Here is an 18,344-nt window from a genome sequence, read left to right as displayed (position 1 = left end):
CTTAGAATTGACATGTAGGGTACTTTGCAGATGGCACAGCAAGGAGAAATCCTGATGGCTTTCTTTTATAGTCAATTAGGTGACGAGGTAGTTCAGACTATGAGGGAAGTAATGTGAAAGATGGGACATTAAATAATTCAATGATATATAGCTTTGTATATAGTATCAATTAATTTATGATAAAAATATTTCTGGCTAGAATCCCAAACATGGGACTGGTTTCTAACTATTGACTCTGTTTTACCTCACCTTGGGAATTCTATACTAATATTGCTGTTATGTGAAACTAGAAGGTGATTTGCATCATCAGGCTTCAGAACCCAAGCTTTACTATCATTTGGCACTATGGACTAAAGGAGATTTGAGTTTGCCTAAACCTTGGCAAGATCCCGTAATACACACCTTTGAACTGAAAGCAAAGCTAAACTTTAAAAAACTTTTTTCAGTTGCTCTTGACATCCAATTGTTTCAAATGTACGGTGGGGGGAGGGAGGACATAGAAGGGAGGGAGGGAGAGAGTTAGGGGGAGGGGGAGGGGCACAGAGAACTAGATAGAGGGTGACGGAGGACAATCTGACTATGGGCGAGGGGTATGCAACATAATCTAATACAAGATAACCTAGACATGTTTTCTTTGAATATATGTACCCTGATTTATTAATGTCATCCCATTAACATTAATAAAAATTTATTTAAAAAAATGTACAACACACACACACACACATAAAACTTAAGAGGTGATCACCCCCATAATTCTAGTACCCATCTGACACCATACATAACACTGGGGAACAAAATTTTTGTTGCATCCACAAAAGCACTTGTTCTTACCTAATTCGACTGTGCTGATCTCAAATCTGACATTAGTTTTTCTCTGTAAGCTATAGTTTTTTTGCAATTCAAGATTTTAGGTTTTTATCTTATTGTAAAATTTTCAACATTTAGTTTAACATAATGAAGTAGAATGTCTTCTTGGGCATCATCTTTGTGAAAATATAATAATTTATATAATGCAGTAAATATACTAATACATTAAAAGATATCACTGCATCAGAATTTGTCTATAATTTCAAAATAAAACATATTAAAACACTTATTTTAATCATAAAATTTGCACAAAACTTATTTAAATTCTACTCAGGCAAAAAATTGCATTTGTAGCTCTTGAGTTTGTATATTTGTTGAAGACAATCTCCTTTGATGCTCCAGCAGTAGTCTGCTCATCACTAACAGCTCCAAGATTTTCAGGAAACTTATCAAAGTAACTGTTCAGGAAGTGAATCTTAATGCTCATGTTACATCCAATGTCACGGAAAGCCAACAGCATCCTTTGAACCAGAAGTTCATAGTTTTCTGCTTTTTTGTTGCCAAGGAAGTTCTTTGTTCCTGCCACAAAAGACTGCCATGCTGCTTTCTCCTCCTTATTCATCTTCCTGGCAAATTCTTTGTCACCTATGAGGGTTCAAATTTGAGGTCCATTGAATACACCTGCTTTTATCTTCTCGAAAGACAAGGCAGGAAAAGCAGAAATAATATGTTGAAAGCATTCACTTTCTCTATTCCAAGCCTGAACAAACTGCTTCATTAAGCCAAGTTTAATGTGAAGCGGGGGAAAATGATCCTGTCTCAATTAACTACAGATTCATTTACAATATTTTGCATCCCTACTTCCAGAGTTTCACGTTTTGGCCACTCCTTCTGTGCCCAGTGTTTCTCTCAGGCTCGGTTGTCCCACAAACACAGAAAGCAAGGATACTTGGTGAAACCTCTCTGTTGTCCTAGCAGGAAATTTACCATTTTAAGACACACAAATGATCCAGTTATGCTCCTCATACTTCAGAAAGTTGAGGACAATTTTTATGTCATTTTGATCTTCTCACAGATGAGTTGAATAACCAATTGGAACCGCTACATAAACATTACCGTTGTGTAAGAGAACACATTTCAGACTCCATTTAGAGTTGTCCAGAAATAGCCACCGTTCTGTTGGACTGTAAGTGGTAACACCTAGCTGGCTGAGAAGACTACTGATATCATGACAGTAAACTAAGTGTTTGTCTTCAGAAAAAAAATCCTCAAAAATTTGTTCACGCTTCCTGAAATGGGATACTTTAGCTGACTGGTGAAGTACATTCTTTTCTTGAAGCCTGGAGCCTAATAACTCAGCTGCTTTCTTGATAGGCCCAAATCTCTTACTAAGTCATTCAATTTGGGTTGGCTAAACTGCTGAGGGGTTAATGACTTTGGCATCAGAAGAAGACCCTTCAGATTCTACAATCATTCCTTATGCATCTTATCAAAATACACTTGATCACGGCCCTGGCCGGTTGGCTCAGTGGTAGAGCGTCGGCCTGGTGTGCAGAGGTCCCGGGTTCGATTCCCGGCCAGGGAACACGGGAGAAGCACCCATCTGCTTCTCCACCCCTCCCCCTCTCCTTCCTCTCTGTCTCTCTCTTCCCCTCCCGCAGCTGAGGCTCCATTGGAGCAAAGATGGCCCGGGCGCTGGGGATGGCTCCTTGGCCACTGCCCCAGGTGCTAGAGTGGCTCTGGTTGAAACAGAGTGACGCCCCGGAGGGGCAGAGCATCGCCCCCTGGTGGGCAGAGCGTCGCCCCCTGGTGGGCTTGCCGGGTGGATCCCGGTCGGGCGCATGCAGGAGTCTGTCTGACTGTCTCTCCCCGTTTCCAGCTTCAGAAAAATACACACACAAAAAAAAATAAATAAAATAAATATATATATATATATATATACACACACACACACACACACTTGATCACCATGTTCACTTTCTTCGTCCTTAGAAGAAATAAAACCATTGAAAAGTAGAACCGGGAGTGTCTCAGAGTGTGGGATAGGTCGTATTACTGAAAGAATATTAGGATATGCAATCATATGCCATTTTTTCTTGCCGATGCCCTTTGTATGGATCAGACAGAAATAACAGTCACTGCTGTGGTCCTTAGGTTCATGCCAAACCATGGGTATACCAAAAGGCATTCTTTTGCGTTTTCCTTTTGTTCAGTCCCCAGGACTTTTCTCATAATTATGACACACAATATGAAGAGCCCAATTTTTATCTTGATCGCCAAGGAGAACTTGAAAATAGGCAATATATACATGTGTCACAAATGATGAAATATTGTGCCTTTGATGTTGAAGTGTGTAACAGCCACATATATAACAGAAGGTGTCAGTACTATTCTTACATTTATGCCTACTTGAAGAAGCCATGATTCAATCTTAAAACAAAATAAAAGCCAGACCTGTGGTGGTGCAGTGGATAAAGCGTTAACCTGGAAACACTGAGGTTGCCGGTACAAAAACCCTGGGCTTGCCTGGTCAAGGCACATATGGGAGTTGATGCTTCTTGCTCCTGCCCCCTTCTCTCTCTCTCTCTCTCTCTCTCCCCTCTCTATAATGAATAAATAAAATCTTTAAAAAAACACAATAAGAGGGTGTTTTTATCAAATAATAATTTTTTACATTTAAAAACAACTACAATTATGTAAAAGTGATGTTTGTAAAACATTAATTGCCTTGTGGTTATGTTTATTCCAAGAGTCATTGCCCTTTAACTCCAATTTAAAAACCAATGCATGCCATTAACTGTAAAAAAAGGAAATTAAAACTGCATAAAAACTAGAGCATGCACCAAAAAATGGATTTCAGATTTGGAATCAGAGATGCAGAAATATATAGAAACAGTTCTAAAACCTCATACAGCAGAAAATGAAAAAAAAAATTGTTCCCCACTGTAATTATTGCAATATTATTGATTATATTTTCTATGCTGTATGTTACATTTACATGAATGTTTTCATAACTGGCAATTTTTACTTTTTAATTCTTTCACTTTTTTACCCAAACCTCAAATCCCCTCCCCTTTGGCAATCATTAATTTGTTCTTCTTATCTATAATTTTGTTTCTGTTTTGTTTGTTCATTTATTTTGTTTTTTAGATTTCATGCATAAGTGAAATTGTATGTTATTTCTCATTCTCTGTCTGATTTATGGCACTTAGCATAATACACTCTGTATCCATTTAAACTTCTGAATAACCATTGATTGGCCAGGGCTTTGCAACCCTCCACAACAAGATCTGAGCTATAATCTTCCAATATTATTTTACCTCTTCAGTGACAGAATTGGGAATAAATTTTATCTTGCTGAGATCCAAGTTATCTTGGCTCCACTTTACACTAACACTATATGTTATTAATCTCAAAATCACCCTTGCACTATTTTATTGCTTAAGCAACATATAAAATTAAAATGATAGTATTTTATGATATGTTCACAATTATAATTGAAACATTAAAAATAATTCTTACCTATTATATAACATCATTTCATATTGAAATGTCCTGGATTGTACCCCAAATTATACTAAGAGATTTTATACTTTATAGAAGGAAAAAAAATAGGAACAATTATAGAAGACTTAAGCAATGCTATAAACTTTATAATATCTAAAAGTAGATATTTTTAGAACCCTCCACATAATAATAGCAAAACACGCATTCTTTTCAAATGCCCAAAGAACTTGATCATATCATGGTCATAATGCATGTCTCAATAAAAGTACTCAGATCATTCAAATACTCTATAAACAAATGTGGGATTATATTAAAAAACCATAAAAGAAAGGAATCTAGATAATTCCCAAACAAAATAAAACAGCACACCTGAAAATAACACTTGGATCAAGGAACAAATCAAAAGGAAAAATCAGAAGTATTGGGGACTGAATAAAGTGGAAAACAAGACATACAAAATTCTTGGAATGCAGTTAAGGTAGTGCATAGAGAAAATTTATGGCTTTAAACACATAAGTAAAAAAGAAATGATGAGTCTCAGATAAGTTATGTAAGCTTCCTTCTTAAAACATTAGAAAAAGTAGAGCAAATTTAACCCAAAGTAAGCAAGAGGAAAAAAAATGACAAATATAAAAGAAGAAACAAAAATATAAAAAACTAAAAAATGAGATAAAAATCACTAAAATTGAATGCTGGTTCTCTGAGAATATCAATAAACTTGAGCCTGACCAGGTGGTGATGCAGTGGATAGAGTGTCAGACTGGGATGCAGAGGACCTAGGTTAGAGACCTTGAGGTCGCCAGCTTGAGCGCAGACTCATCTAGCTTGAGGGAAAAAAAAAAAAAGCTCGCCAGCTTGGACCCAAGGTTGCTGGCTTAATCAAGGGGGTACTCGGTCTGCTGAAGGCCCACGGTCAAGGCACATATGAGAAAACAATCAATGAACAACTAAGGTTTCCCAACAAAAAAACTGATGATTGATGCTTCTCATCTCTCTCTGTTCCTGTCTGTCTGTCCCTATCTATCCCTCTCTCTGATTCTCTCTCTGTCCCTGTGAAAAAAAAAAATTTTAAAATAAAATAAACTTTATATTTTTATTAATATGTTAAAATATATTTTAATGTACTTTAGCCAGGTTAATCAGGATAAAGAAGAGAAGAGATGTTGCTAATACCAAGATGAGAAACAGAGCAATGCCATTGATCCTACAAACTTAAAAAGGATAAAAGAGAAAATTTTATATATAATGTTGTTTATAAGCAACATTATACCAATTTGAAAGCTTAGATGACAAATTTCTTAAAAGAAACAATCTACCAAATATCACTCAAGAAGAAACAGATAATCTGCATCTCTCCGTATTTATTAGAGGAATTGGCTCAATGGATAGTGTTGGCCCAGTGCATGGATATCGGGTTTGATTCCTGGTCAGGGCACACAAGAAGAGTGACCATCTACTTCTCTTCCCTTCTCTCTCCCCCTTCTCTCTCTCTTCCCCTCTTGTAGCCAGTGGCCCAGTTGGTTCAAGTGTGGGCCCCAGGCACTGAAGACAGTCGGTTGGTCTGAGCACATCAACCTCAGGAGCTGAGGATAGCTTGGTTGGTCTGAGCATCAGCCTCAGGCTCTAAAAATAGCTTGGATAATTTAGCCCCAGATGGGGGTTTCTGAGTGGGTCCCTGTTAGGTTGCATGCAGGAGTCTGTCTCACCAACTCCCCTCCCCTCACTTAAAAATTAAAAAAAAATAGAAAGAAAACTTCCAATTAAATGGCTTCACTGATAAATTTTACCAAATATTAAAAGGAAGAAACACCACCATTGATACCAACACCTAGAATGTTTGGCACACAGTAATTATGTAATAAATATTAAGATAAGTAATATATTTTTATATCCTTTTCTATACAAACATCTAGTTTTATATGCAAAAACTTAGGTGCTTCATAATGTTTTTATTCAGTGGCTGATATTTAGTTAGAAAATTCTGCATATCTGAAAGAGGTATCCCTTAGATTCAATACTGAAATGCACGCACACTTTTTGAATTTCAGTAAAGGGGAGATTGCATACTTGGCATCACACTTTCACTGTCCTAGAAAAGTAATGATAATTATGTATGTATGTATATGACATGTGTGTGTATATTTATATACATTCCTGTTTTTATCCATTACAGTAAACCTTATGACTTTACAGTATTTTTAACAAGTAACAGTCACATATCTAACCCAAATAGGAACATTGACCCAATTGCATGGCACATTTAACAAAACCAATTTTATCACCTGAGACTCCAACAGAGACACAATGATACACACATAAATAATTTTGGGGATTTGATTATTTTGCTTTTTATCCCAGTCAGGCCACAAAGATTTTTGTGATTGTTTGATACACAGCTATACTTTTTAAAATTTTATTTTGAAACAATTATAAATGTTAACTTTTCATAAAAATTGTGAAGATTTTGCAGTTTCCATATACCCTTCAGTAAGCTTTTTTTAATGTTACTGTCTCAAATAACTATATCACATTTACCCAAACTAAAAAACTTAACATTGCACAAGACTTCTTTAGTATTTTTTCAATTGTCCCACTCATGTTCTTTTTCTGTTCTGCGTCAAGCCAAGATACACCATTGCATTTAGTCTTCATTCAGCAGGTGACCTCTTGGATGTAGTTAATTGCACAAGGGATAAACATCTGCCCTGTGTGATACCAGTTTCCCTCTTTATAGTTTAGGTGAAGGAAGTACTTCTGAAATTTTAAACTGCATATGGATTACCTGGGGATCTTATTAAAGTATAGATTCACCTTCAATAAATTTAGGGCCTGACCAGGTGGTGGCACAGTGGATAGAGCATCAGACTGGGATGCAGAGGACCCAGGTTCAGGACCCAAAGGTCTCTAACTTGAGCAAGGACTCATCTGGTTTGAGCAAAGCTCACCAGCTTGAGCCCAAGGCTGCTGGCTCAAGCAAGGGGTTACCCGGTCTGCTGTAGCCCCTCTTCAAGACACATGAGAAATCAATCAATGAACAACTAAGGAACCGCAACGAAGAAATGATGTTTCTCATCTCTCTCCCTTCCTGTCTGTCTGTTCCTATCTGTCCCTCTCTCTGACTCTCTCTGTCTCTGCCACACAAAAATAATAATAATAATAATAATAATAATAATAATATAAAAAATTAAAAAATAAATTTAGGGTGGGACCAGAGACTCTGCTTTCCTAACAATCTCTCCAATGGAGTTAATATTGTTGATCTGTGGATCATACATGAGATTGCAAGGACCTAAAACACTATGATTAGGTAGTCTGAGTGCTACCTCTGTAAGGAGTTAGTATCAGATTTATCCTTCCAGCAGCCCAGTCCTATGGCTGACAATCTGAGGAAGCAGGAACTGAGTAATTGCAGAGCACTGTGCTGAGAAGGAGGAAACAGCAGAGGGGCAGCCTCTAAGATCACACAGCTTGTGATAGAACTGGAGATGGAGCTTCCTAGCGATTGAACTGGAGATGGAGCTTCCTAGCTGGTAATGAACATCCCAGGAATCCAGCTATTAGCAATGAGTCATTAAATTCAACTCACACTCTCTTACTGCTCTACATTTGAATTATAATCCCACTTTATTTACGTTATCATTAATGGGGCTCTTTTTCTTCCCACTAAACATCCTGAATTAGACCCATGTAAGAATAACACCCCCCCAAATGTGGCAAGGAGAAAAAAAAGGAAAGACAAGATAAAATAAAATACCTCTGGGATTATACGGACCTAGAACTATAAATAGATCTTTCTTTAAAACTCATCATAATTTTATTCATGCAATACCTTTCACCAGAAGTTCAAAATACTTTGGACAAAAAAAAAAGGTTCTTTCAAAATCAAATGGTATTTTATAATTCAAACTCAAATTTTAGTAGAAAATTTAAAACAGCATCTTTATGTAAAACTTTGAGAAATGATTAAAATTTGTAACCCAGTCCTTTTTTTGTTAGCTCAGTATTCCTATCAAGATGACACATGGCTGTGCAGTAGAACTGAAATCACAGTGACTGTAGCTTCTAAGGTAAAGGCATAACCAGATTGTCCTTCAAAATTTCGTCTGTTACAATCATACAAAACAAACATATAACAAAAAAAATATTGGACAACAGCATATGATGTAAAGTAGGTGATATCTTCCCTAGCCTCTACCATATTAGTGAGTAGAGAAATCACTCTTTCATACCCTCATACCTGGAAACTCCCTGTCATTTATATATTATCTATACCATTTGTTGAATTAAATTCCTCCTTCCTTCCTTCACCTTCCTTTCTTCCTTCCTTCTACTTCCTTTTTCCTTTTCTTTCCTTTTCTTTCTTCTTCCATCCCTCCTTCCTTTCCTTACTTCCTTCTTTCCTTTCCCCCTTCCTCCTCTTTCACTTCCTCTCATTCAATAAGCGTAAATCAAGAGCATAAAAACTTCTACAAAGTAAATAAAGAATCGACACCAGGATGCCATTAAAAATTTGAAAAAAATCACTTTCTCTGTAAGCAATTTGGACATTTATAATTACCTCTCCCCTGAGGAGATAAGCAAAGCAAAATGATTAAGTTAAAACAGATATTTAAATAAAAACATATTATTTACATTATCATTAATGTAATTGATGATATATAATATGTGTGTATAAATAATACATAATGTATATATATGTGTAATATATAATATGTAATATATCAATATATAATACATAATATGTAATATGTAATGTAATATATATATATTTGTATATAGATTTTTTAATTGTGTGTTTATTTGGCAATTTAAGTTTCCGGGAATTTTGTTTTCACATTTATTTACCCAAGCAGTTGAGATTTGGACCTACAATCAGCATTGCTTTCTATCTTTTTCCTTATTTTCTATTTCATATTATGCATCATCTTATCTTATGTTCCATAGCATATACTTGGCCTTGAGAGCTCAGGTTACAATCTCATGTGACCTCTAAATGTTTAATTCATCATTGATATGTCTATTTCTATTTGGTTTTTTTATTATATTTCTCTTTATGATATGTGGAATAAAGCTTTGAGCTCTTTTCCCCAATTTTGTCCTACATAAACCTGGAGAATTTGAATAATACATTTGTACATCTTTAAATTCCTCTAGGTACACTTCCTAAATATACCTAGAATGAGTTACATTTCTTATTTAATCTTGATCATGATTCAGTGTTGAACTCACAACTAATATTGTATCTGGGTATGTAAATGTTAAATTAATGTGCCATATAAACTCATCTTTCAGCCACAGGGTCACACTGACATAAATAAGTTTAACAGCTGCATTGTTAGAAATCAGGGCTCCAACATGGAAAGATGATAATAGATGTTGTTTAAAATGAGGTCATGAAATAGCAATTTTAAATGATCTCTGTCACATAGGTGACACTGTTTCTTCTTTCTGTCAGAGAGAAACATATTGATAATCTTCCCTATTTTCCATGTCTGTTTTTCAAATCTGAGGGTTTGTATTAAAGTCTCCTAAGGCATTTTCCCCTGATTTAATAATTTTGTTCCTCAGCCCTTTGAAAAATGACAGCAGCCAAATTTCATTATAATCATTTATTCCAAAGCATTTTTTAATCAAATTGGATCATGTTTTTGAATAAATAAGACATTTTATTTATTTATTTGTTCCATAAAGCACCCATTATTTTTTCTCCCGTAGCATAAGGTCATAGCCTAAGACTCCTTAAGATTTCCTGAAGATATCATTGAGAATTGCTGGGGCCATCCATACAATTGCTTTCTGAGAGCAGCCTTTGCACTGTTAACTATTACAGTCAGCAGATGTACCACTATCTCTTTAAAACAATGGAGCTCCTGTATTTCTACATTATAATACTCAGACTTTTTCTTTTTTTAATTTCAGCTTTATTGAGGCAATAACTGACAAACAGAATTGTATGATATTTAAAGTGTACATCAGGGAGATGACGTCAGCATAATGGCGCGGTAGGAAGCGATACCGATAAATCTCCCCCAAAACTCAACAAGATCTTCAACCAGAAACAGAAAAACCTCTCCTTGGAGCCTTCGCAATACACCCGAAGGTAGGTCCAGCAAAAAATTGGCTAAATATATAATCAAACCCCGAAGGAAATAGGGAGTAAGAAATGCTCCACTTTCCTCACTAACCTTAACAGGGCGGCTTTCACTGGGAACTGAAAATATAGAAACTGAGGCGGGTAAAGGGGGTGAATAGATCCAGGCCGTGGCACAAACGGCCAAACCAGGCTGTAGTACAGAGATCCAAGCCGAGGAAAAACTGTGCCTGTAGCAACCCAGTCAATACAAGCTAAGACTCGCACCAAACACAGACAAAGAAAGACAAGTGGGGCAGCCATTTTCCCCAATCTCCTGATTGGAGCACACAGATAGTGGGCGAGAGATTCCTCCGAGTGCCTCAGCAGTAGGTGCTCGTGTTACCCCACAGAGAAGCAGAGTCAGGGGCCTTTGTGTGGGCTGAAAGCGGAATCTCAGGTCGCCCCAGCGCCCTGAGGGAGCCACGCATGAGGAGGGAGCAAGAACCAATTCCAACACTGGAACTTTTCTGTGCGGGAGGGGTTTCACTCAGAGGGTGAGGCGGCTGGCCTGATATCCTGGTCGGCATGCACGGAGAGAGGGCAAGAGATTTCTCCCAGCACCTCAGGAGTGGGGGCCCGTGTTATCCCACAGAGGGGCAGAGTCAAGGGCCTTTGTGTGGGCCAAAAGCGGAATCTCGAGCCACCCCAGTGCCCTGAGGGAGCCGCACATGGGGAGGGAGCAAGAGCCAATTCCAACGCTGGAACTTTTCTGTGCGAGAGGGGGTTTCACTCAGAGGGTGAGACTTCCAGCCTGATATCCTGGTCTGCACGCGCAGATAGTGAGCAAGAGTTTCCTCCGAGTGCCTTGGCAATGCGCGCCCGTGTTATCCCACAGAGGGGCAGAGTCAGGGGCCTTTGTGTGGGCCAAAAGTGGAATCTCCAGGCCGCCCCAGCACCCTAAAAAAGCCACGCACGGGGACGGAACGAGAGCCAATTCCAACGCTGCAACTTTTCCGTGTGGGCGGAGGTTTCACTCAGAGTGTGAGACTACCGGCCTGATATCCTAGTCTGCGCACAGACAGTGAGCAAGAGTTTCCTCCAAGTGCCCCAGGAGTGGGTACCCACCCATGTTACCGGACAGAGTGGCAGACCCAGAGGTCTTTGAGTGGGCGGAAGCCCCGCCTGATTATGCTAGCAGCTCTGACTGACTGAGCCTTACACAGAGCCCTGTGCTGAGTGGGAATAGAATAGGGAGTGGCCAGCTCTTTGAGCCTCTAACTATCCAGGCAGAGGCAGCAGCAACCCCATAGCTGGATTATCAGGCTACTAATTGAAGAAGGAAAGACTAGGAGAGAGGCTCCAGGAACATGGACTCTCTCACTGTCAGAGCCTACAAATGCTAATGAGCCTCGACTGTCAACGAGACTGAAGCCCAATACATGACATCACCATAGAGACTTATCAACTGCAAACCTCTACCTGAGCATGCCTAAGGGGCAGAACCCGGGGTACAGAGTCACTGACCAGGAAGAGAGAGAGAAAAGAAAAAACAAGAAGATAACCTCTCAAAATGAAGAATAATCCGCAGACTTTATAACCTATACCATTTTATTATATTTGTTCGTTTGTTTCTCTTATCTTCATTCTTGATTTTTTTTTCCTCCTCCAAGTTGGTTGTTTAACTCTCTGCCGGTCTTACTCTCTCCTCTCCTTCAACTACACTACCCATAAGTGTTACATCTCCCATTATCTTTTCTTTCCTCTTCCTTTCTCTCTATGAGGGTTGCACTCCAAAACCCTTAACTCTCTCTCTCTCTCTCCTTTTTTTCTTTTTTCTTCTTTTAGTGGTTCCCTCTTTTTATTTTCTCTCTCTCTTTCTTTTCTCCCTCTATATTAGTTTCTTCCTTTCTCCTTTACATCTCCTCTCATTCAAACCTCAATAACGAACAAATTATCTTATCTGGGACTCAAACTTATGTTTGTGGCATTTTGGGGGGGTTTTACTTCACCTTTTTAACTCACTAGCAGTGCTCCCATCCCTGGCTCTTCATTTTATCTAGTTCTTGTTCCACTAAATACAATAGTAATTTTTTAATTTCTCCCCCCATTTTCCTGTTTCCCTCTTATTTCTCTCATCATAACTCTTAGTCAACCAACACCTATAAGCAAATCATTTTATTCTTGACCCAAATTTTTTCCTATTTTGCTATTTGTGGGTCCATACCCCTTTTTTTTCTTTTTTCCCCCCCTCTATTACTTCTCCCCAATTCAGGCCCTCCAGTACAAGCATTGTTTGTTCTATTTAGTACAATATAATTCACAGTTCACCACAAGATTTTCTCTAGTAAAAGGGGAAAGGAGAGGAGAGGAAAAAAGGAGGGAGGAATAATTTCCTTTTTTTAAATTTTTTATTTAATTTTATTTTTTTTATTTAATTATTTTTTAAAAAACTTCAATTTTTATTTTTATTTTTTTAACTTTTTATTTTTTATTAAATCTCATTAATACTATCAACAAAACCATCCTCAGATGCCATTAAGGAAGAGAAAATCGAATATCATGGATACAAAAGAAAGAGAGGTAACACAGCTAGATGAGGAAAAATCTATGGAGAAAAAATTTAATATATTGGAAACCTTGAAGTTAAACGACAGAGAATTTAAAATAGAAATCCTAAAAATACTCAGAGATATACAAGAAAACACAGAAAGGCAATTTAGGGAGCTCAGAAAACAACTCAATGAACACAAAGAATATATTTCCAAGGAAATTGAAACTATAAAAACAAATCAAACAGAGATGAAAAACTCAATACATGAGCTGAAAAACGAGGTAACAAGCTTAGCTAAAAGAACAGGCCAGATAGAAGAGAGGATTAGTGAAATAGAAGACAAGCAACTTGAGGCACAACAGAGAGAAGAAGAAAGAGACTCAAAAATTTAAAAAAAATGAGATAGCCCTACAGGAATTATCAGACTCCATCAAAAAGAATAACATAAGAATAATAGGTATATCAGAGAGAGAAGAGAGAGAAATTGGAATGGAGAACATACTCAAACAAATAATAGATGAGAACTTCCCAAGCCTGTGGAAGGAACTAAAGCCTCAAATTCAAGAAGCAAACAGAACTCCGAGTTTTCTTAACCCCAACAAACCTACTCCAAGGCACATCATAATGAAATTGGCACAAACCAACAGCAAAGAAAAAATTCTCAAGGCAGCCAGGGAAAAGAAGAATACAACATATAAAGGAAGGCCCATTAGATTATCATCTGATTTCTCAACAGAAACTCTACAAGCTAGAAGAGAGTGGACCCCTATATTTAAAGTCCTGAAAGAGAGGAACTTTCAGCCATGAATACTATACCCATCAAAACTATCCTTCAAATATGAAGGAGAAATAAAAACATTCACAGATACAGAAAAGATGAGGGAATTTATCATCAGAAAACCCCCACTCCAGGAATTACTAAAGGGGGTTCTCCAATCAGATACAAAGAAGAAAAAAAAAAACAAAGCCACAAGTAAAAGCTCCAGGAAGAACACAATAAAACCAAATTTAAATTGTGATAACAACAAAAAGTAAGGGGGAGGAGAGGATGGAGATTAACAGTAGCAAAGGACGATGGAGTGCAAAAGTACTCACAAAATAGTGCACTACAATGAACAGGGTAGGAACCCTTTTCATTACTTAAAGGTAACCACCATTAAAAAAACCACCACAGAAGCACATGATTTAAAAAAGATAGCAACAGAGGAAAGATGTATGGAATACAACCAAATAAAAACAAAATAGAAAGATGAAAGAAAAGGATCAAACAAGACACAAAACTAACAGAAAGCAATCTATAAAATGGCAATAGGGAACTCACAAGTGTCAATAATTACACTAAATGTAAATGGATTAAACTCACCAATAAGAAGGCACAGAGTAGCAGAATGGATTAAAAAAGAAAATCCAACTGTATGCTGCCTACAAGAAACTCATCTAAGTAACAAGGATAAAAACAAATTCAAAGTGAAAGGCTGGAAAACAATACTCCAAGCAAATAACATCCAAAAAGAAGCAGGCGTAGCAATACTCATATCTGATAATGCTGATTACAAGACCAGCAAAAGTACTCAGAGACAAAAATGGCCATTTCATAATGGCTAAGGGGACACTGAATCAAGAAGACATAACAATTCTTAATATATGTGCACCAAACCAAGGAGCACCAAAATATATAAGACAGCTACTTATTGATCTTAAAACAAAAACTGACAAAAATACAATCATACTTGGAGACCTCAATACACCGCTGACGGCTCTAGATCGGTCATCCAAACAGAGAATCAACAAAGATATAGTGGCTTTAAACAAAACACTAGAGCACCTGGATATGATAGACATCTACAGGACATTTCATCCCAAAGTGACTGAGTATACATTTTTCTCCAGTGTACATGGATCATTCTCAAGAATTGACCATATGTTGGGCCACAAAAACAACATCAGCAAGTTCAGAAAAATCGAAGTTGTACCAAGCATATTTTCTGATCATAAAGCCTTGAGCCCTGGCCGGTTGACTCAGCAGTAGAGTGTCGGCCTGGTGTGCAGGGGACCTGGGTTCGATTCCCAGCCAGGGCACATAGGAGAAGTGCCCATTTGCTTCTCCACCCCACCCCCTTCTTCCTCTCTGTCTCTTTCTTCCCCTCCCACAGCCAAGGCTCCATTGGAGCAAAGATGGCCTGGGCGCTGGGGATGGCTCCTTGGCCTCTGCCCCAGGTGCTAGAGTGGCTCTCGTTGCAGCAGAGCGATGCCCCAGGGGGACAGAGCATGCCCCCCTGGTGGGCAGAGCATCGCCCCTGGTGGGCGTGCCGAGTGGATCCCAGTCGGGCGCATGAGGGAGTCTGTCTGACTGTCTCTCTCCATTTCCAGCTTCAGAAAAATAATAAAAAAATAAATAAATAAAGCCTTAAAACTAGAATTCAACTGCAAAAAAGAGGGAAAAAATCCCACAAAAATGTGGAAACTAATCAACATACTTTTAAAAAATGAATGGATCAAAGAAGAAATAAGTGCAGAGATCAAAAGATATATACAGACTAATGAAAATGACAATACGACATATCAGAATCTATGGGATGCAGCAAAAGCAGTGATAAGAGGAATGTTTACATCACTTCAGGCATATATGAACAAACAAGAGAGAGCCCAAGTGAACCACCTAACTTCACACTTTAAGGAACTAGAAAAAGAAGAACAAAGACAACCCAAAACCAGCCGAAGAAAGGAGATAATAAAAATCAGAGCAGTAATAAATAAAATAGAGAACAGAAAAACTATAGAAAAAATTAATAGAACAAGGAGCTGGTTCTTTGAAAAGATCAACAAAATTGACAAACCCTTGGCAAGACTTACCAAGGAAAAAAGAGAAAGAACTCATATAAACAAAATCCAAAATGAAAGAGGAGAAATCACCACGGACACCGTAGATATACAAAGAATTATTGTAGAATACTATGAAAAACTTTATGCCACTAAATTCAACAACCTAGAAGAAATGGATAAATTCCTAGAACAATACAACCTTCCTAGACTGAGTCAAGAAGAAGCAGAAAGCCTAAACAGACCTATTAGTAGAGAAGAAATAGAAAAAAACATTAAAACCTGCCCAAAAATAAAAGTCCAGGCCCAGACAGCTATACCAGCGAATTTTATCAAACATTCAAAGAAGACTTGGTTCCTATTCTACTGAAAGTCTTCCAAAAAATTGAAGAAGAAGCAATACTACCAAACACATTTTATGAGGCCAACAAACCCTCATACCAAAACCAGGCAAGGATGGCACAAATAAAAAAAACTACAGACCAATATCTCTAATGAATACAGATGCTAAAATACTAAACAAAATACTAGCAAATCGAATACAACAACATATTAAAAAAATAATACATCATGATCAAGTGGGATTCATCCCAGAATCTCAAGGATGGTTCAACATACGTAAAAAGGTTAACATAATACACCATATCAAAAAAACAAAGAACAAAATGCACATGATCTTATCAATAGATGCAGAAAAGCTTTTGATAAAATACAACACAATTTTATGTTTAAGACTCTCAACAAAATGGGTATGGAAGGAAAATATCTCAACATGATAAAGGCCATATATGATAAACCATCAGCTAACATCATATTAAATGGCACTAAACTGAAGGCTTTCCCCCTTAAATCAGGAACAAGACAGGATTGTCCACTCTCTTCACTCTTATTTAATGTGTTACTAGAGGTTCTAGCCAGAGCAATCAGACAAGACAAAGAAATAAAAGGCATCCATATCGGAAAAGAAGAAGTAAAGATATCACTTTTTGCAGATGATATGATCCTATACATCGAAAACCCCAAAGAATCCACAAAAAGACAACTAGAAACAATAAGCCAATACAGTAAGGTTGCAGGATACAAAATTAACATACAGAAGTCAATAGCTTTTCTATATGCCAACAATGAAACATTTGAGAACGAACTCAGAAGAATAATCCCTTTCATGATTGCAACAAAAAAAATAAAATACTTAGGAATAAACACAACAAAGAATGTAAAGGACTTATATAATGAAAACTATAAACCATTGTTAAGGGAAATCGAAAAAGATATAATGAGATGGAAGAATATTCCTTGTTCTTGGTTAGGAAGAATAAATATAATCAAGATGGCCATATTACCCAAAGCAATATACAAATTTAATGCAATTCCCATCAAAATTCCAATGACATTTTTTAAAGAAATGGAGCAAAAAATAATCAGATTTATATGGAACTATAAAAAACCCTGAATAGCCAAAGCAATCCTAAAGAAAAAGAATGAAGCTGGGGCATTACAATACCTGACTTCAAACTATATTATAGGGCCACGACAATCAAAACAGCATGGTATTGGCAGAAAAATAGACACTCAGACCAATGGAACAGAATAGAAAGCCCAGAAATAAAACCACATACATATAGTCAAATAATTTTTGATAAAGGGGCCAAGAACATACAATGGAGAAAAGAAAGCCTCTTCAATAAATGGTGTTGGGAAAACTGGAAAGCCACATGCAAAAGAATGAAACTGGACTACAGTCTGTCCCCCTGTACTAAAATTAACTCAAAATGGATCAAAGATCTAAACATAAGACCTGAAACAATTAAGTGCATAGAAGAAGACATAGGTACTAAACTCATGGACCAGGGTTTTAAAGAGCATTTTATGAATTTGACTCCACAGGCAAGAGAAGTGAAGGCAAAAATTAATGAATGGGACTACATCAGACTAAGAAGTTTTTGCTCAGCAAGAGAAACTGATAACAAAATAAACAGACAGCCAACTAAATGGGAAATGATATTTTCAAACAACAGCTCAGATAAGGGCCTAATATCCAAAATATACAAAGAACTCATAAAACTCAACAATAAACAAACAAACAATCCAATAAAAAAATGGGAAGAGGACATGAACAGACACTTCTCCCAGGAAGAAATACAAATGGCCAACAGATATATGAAAAGATGCTCATCTTCTTTAGTTATTAGAGAAATGCAAATCAAAACTGCAATGAGATACCACCTCACACCTGTTAGATTAGCTATTATCAACAAGACAGGTAATAGCAAATGTTGGAGAGGCTGTGGAGAAAATGAACCCTCATCCACTGTTGGTGGGAATGTAAAGTAGTACAACCATTATGGAAGAAAGTATGGTGGTTCCTCAAAAAACTGAAAATAGAACTACCTTATGACCCAGCAATCCCTCTACTGGGTATATACCCCCAAAACTCAGAAACATTGATACGTAAAGACACATGCAGCCCCATGTTCATTGCAGCATTGTTCCCAGTGGCCAGGACATGGAAACAACCAAAAACCCATCAATAGATGACTGGATAAAGAAGATGTGGCACATATACACTATGGAATACTACTCAGC

This window comes from Saccopteryx bilineata, chromosome 3 (genome assembly GCF_036850765.1).
Source record: "Saccopteryx bilineata isolate mSacBil1 chromosome 3, mSacBil1_pri_phased_curated, whole genome shotgun sequence".
Lineage (NCBI taxonomy): Eukaryota > Metazoa > Chordata > Mammalia > Chiroptera > Emballonuridae > Saccopteryx > Saccopteryx bilineata.
Note: the sequence above shows the minus strand (reverse complement) of the source record.